Consider the following 3,745-nt stretch of genomic DNA (forward strand, 5'->3'; position numbering starts at 1 on the left):
AACAGGATAAATTTTCGTTTCGCTCCATCGGTCAAGACTATCGGTAATTATGTGTTCCGTTTATGCTGGACGTGAACATTGGGATATTCCAGAGAGCCCTGACATGGTTTGGCAACAAAAGCACCCCTCCTTCGGTCCACCGACCACTCAGGGGCAACTTGGTCAAGTGAGGCGCCCATGCAGTAAGGTTACGGATGGGTCGCGGGACAGACACAACACAACGTGGTAGGGTATTATTGGCAGGGGTCGAACGGCAGCCCGATTTGCGTTACGGTTCAGCTCGACCAAACAAAACAAAATTTTTGAATAAAGCTCCGTTTCGCTCCGTCGGCCAAAATTGTCGGCAATTATGCATTCTGTTCATGCTAAAAAATTCAGACAATACATCAAGAAGAAATTCAAACTCGATGGAATCTGACAAATAACAAATAAGCTAACCAAGAAAAATGTCATCGTGCATGATGGACTAAGGAAACAAAAGGAAACCATTTTTCTTGTAGGTGCTAGACAGTCTAAGTCTAGACTTGTATTTCGAATGGAAATAGCAAGCGACGACCTGTGTCAAGATAGAAAAAACACTATGTTAATTAATTGTTGTTTTTGTTTAGAGCAGAGGAAACAAAAGGAAGAAAGGAAAAGAGAAGCCACAGTAGCTTTGTATTGGATTCCCATATTGACCTGCCAAAAAATTGTTGTTTTTGTTTAGAGCTCACGAAATGCAAGAAAACATACCCACACCATTGTAGCAACAGAATTTATCGATGAATTATGAAACCCTAAGAAGATCGACCGATCCATAATCATAAATGGAGAAGCATAAACAGTTTCAAGGAGAAGCACATAAAGACACCCAAAATAGCATAAAATGGTTTCCATGGACATCAATATTGCAGGGAAAATAAAAAACACCATGCAGCGCAATGAAAATGATGAAGGACCAGGAAAACGCCGGAAGCCTAACTACAGACCACGATCATAGCAAATAACTGCAAAATTTTGACGGAAAGACAAACTGGAAGTGAAGAAACCTGGGAAATCTACAAGGAAATCTGTTGGTAGGTTTTACTCCATGACTATAGATGTCACATTACAAAACCCTATGGATTCAACCAACTTAATACGATCAAAAGAATCCAAATTAATACTAAACAAAAATTGAGAAACAGAAAGCTTTCCCAATCAGAAAGCTTTCCCACCAGCTTTCAGAAAAACTATAATCTACCTTTCAGAGGGAGAGCGACAGAAAAACTATAATCTACCTTTCAGAAAGCTTTCCCACCAGCTCAGCAACCAGTCGTCCAACTTCGAAACTGCGTCCAAGAGAGATTTAAGTGCCTCAAAATCTAAGCCGTCTGATTCTTTAGGTCTAGCTAGTTGCTTTCAACGTTAATGATGAGGAAAACTCCGACAACAGCTGGAAGCGAGGTTATTGACGCACTATCGTCACCTTGCTAAAACCCGGAGGGGAGAATAACGACCGATGAGGAGTTAGGAAAGAAGAAGGCGAGAAGACGATTGATGAGGTGTAGCAAGAGTTAGGAGAGAAGAAAGACGAATGTGAGCCTCGGTGGTGGAGTGTCGAGAGACGAATGTGAACCGAAATTTTAAAAATCGAACGAAACCGAAATTTAGAAAAACCGAAATAACCGAAACCAAAATTTTTGGTTCGGTTTTCGGTTAAAATCGAATTTTAATAATATATACTTTATTATATATATTATAATATATATTACATATTATATATTATATATAATAATAAAAAGTTTGGTTAATTCAGTTAACCAAAATTTTAATTCCAAAAACCGAAATCGAAAACTAAAATAACCAAAAACCGAAATAGTCGAACCAATTTAACCAAAAACCAAAACAACCAAACCAAAAAAACCAAAACCAAAATTTTCGGTTTGGTTATTCGGTTTTAACCGAATTATGCTCACCCCTAGTTGAGAGTCGAGGAAGAGGAGGACGAATATAGGAGTTGATCGAGCGAACAAAGGTTAGGAAGTCAAGGGGGATATTTGGAATTTTAACAAACGCATAGCTAGCGTGTAGGTGGAGCAACCCGTAAATAGAGATTTTTAAGCTGGAGCGCCCTGTCAATTCGCAGAACGTATAACCATTTCGATTTGTCAAGTGGAATAATCCATAAAAACCTAGAGAATGACGATTCAGCCCAGGGTCAGAATTTGTAGGCTCAAAATACATTTGAAGTAGGTGTCAGCTTGGAATTGATGCATAGGTGGATGCATAGAGTGTGATTTTTTGCCTTTTTAATGTTTATATTCCTATAGTGAAAATCAGAAACTGCATTAGGCCTATTTGTATTTTTCCGTTAAAAAAATGGCTAAAGAATTAATACTTATATTTTAGTAGTTAACATAATAATTATCCACAACTCAATCCATTTAAATTGATTTAACGGATTGATGAACCCATTTTTAAATCCGTCAAGTGAATAGGCAGACTGGATTGATTAGATACTGGGTGGGTTCAGCGTGTTGGGTGAATTTCACCCCTAGCAATGATTACATACGTCGGTGCTGGAGATTACCAACATTAGGGCTGTCCACGGTTCGGTTAACCGAACCGGTATCACCGGTTTTTGCATTAGCCCAAACCAAAACCGAACTGAAATAAGTGATTAACCAATCTTCGGTTTTCGGTTTTTTCATTTTTTCATTTTTATTAAAAAAACCAGTGTGTTACTATTTTCGGTTTTCATTGTTATTTTTTCATTTTTACTAAAAAAATCAATGGGTTGCAAAGGGATTTTACTATATCAGCCTTGGCCATTCAAGATTCAACACTTGGCCATTTGATGTTTCAATTTTCAACAAGTCCGTAATAAATTAGTAGACTAGAAAGTAGCCATTCAAACTGGCCAATGGCCATTTGAAACTTTCAAAAAGTCAAAACACCTGGCCATTTACCTGTCAAAAAAAAAAAAAACACCTTGCCATTCAACAATCTCCTCATAGTGAGAGCAATTAGGTTAGCTTACAACATGTTTAGTAGACCAGAAACTGGCCATTTGATGTTTCAAACACTTGGCCATTTATCTGTCAAAAAGAAAAAACACCTGGCCATTCAAGAGATCACTATTTCTACCCATAGTGAGAGATATTCAGTCACTATTTAGTAGACCAAAAACTGGTCATTCAAACTAATAAACCAGAAACTGGCCATTTGATGTTTCAAACACTTGGCCATTTACCTATCAAAAAGAAAAAAACACCTGGCCATTCAACAAACCATTATTTCTACCCATAGTGAGAGCTATTCAGTCACTGTTTAGTAGACCAGAAACTGGCCATTCAAACTAGTAGACCAAAAACTGACCATTTGATGTTTCAAACACTTGGCCATTTACCTATCAAAAAAATAATAATAATAACACATGGCCATTCAACAAACCACTATTTCTCCTTTTCTGCAAAAAACATTCAATAACACATTCAAGTCTTTTCCCATTTAACAAGGTTCACAAATTTCTACAAAAAACATCCACAACCATAAAAGTTTAAATTCAATGAGGTCCACAAGACCACAACCATAAACATTCAAAACTACTTCCAAGGTTCACAAATCACAAGTTCACAACCATAAACATAAACAAGGTCCACAAACTATAACCATGAAAATTTAAATTGAATGAGGTCCATAAGACCACAACCATAAACATTCAATCATCAATAGCAATAAGAAGATGCTCCTCACTTATACATGATATCTCTGCAAAAAAAGA

General features: G+C 37.1%; 1 long non-coding RNA gene across 1 annotated transcript; it reads right to left on the reverse strand.

The window, feature by feature from the left end:
• Positions 1 to 327: 327 nt before the first annotated feature.
• LOC148790056 (uncharacterized) lies at positions 328 to 1,693 on the reverse strand. Its single transcript, XR_016079891.1, has 2 exons — positions 1,260 to 1,693; positions 328 to 678 (listed from the first exon to the last, which is right to left on the reverse strand). It is a non-coding gene; the product is annotated as an uncharacterized LOC148790056 (long non-coding RNA).
• Positions 1,694 to 3,745: the final 2,052 nt, after the last annotated feature.

Source organism: Nelumbo nucifera, chromosome 8 (genome assembly GCF_055504915.1).
Source record: "Nelumbo nucifera cultivar China Antique chromosome 8, China Antique-T2T, whole genome shotgun sequence".
Classification (NCBI taxonomy): domain Eukaryota; kingdom Viridiplantae; phylum Streptophyta; class Magnoliopsida; order Proteales; family Nelumbonaceae; genus Nelumbo; species Nelumbo nucifera.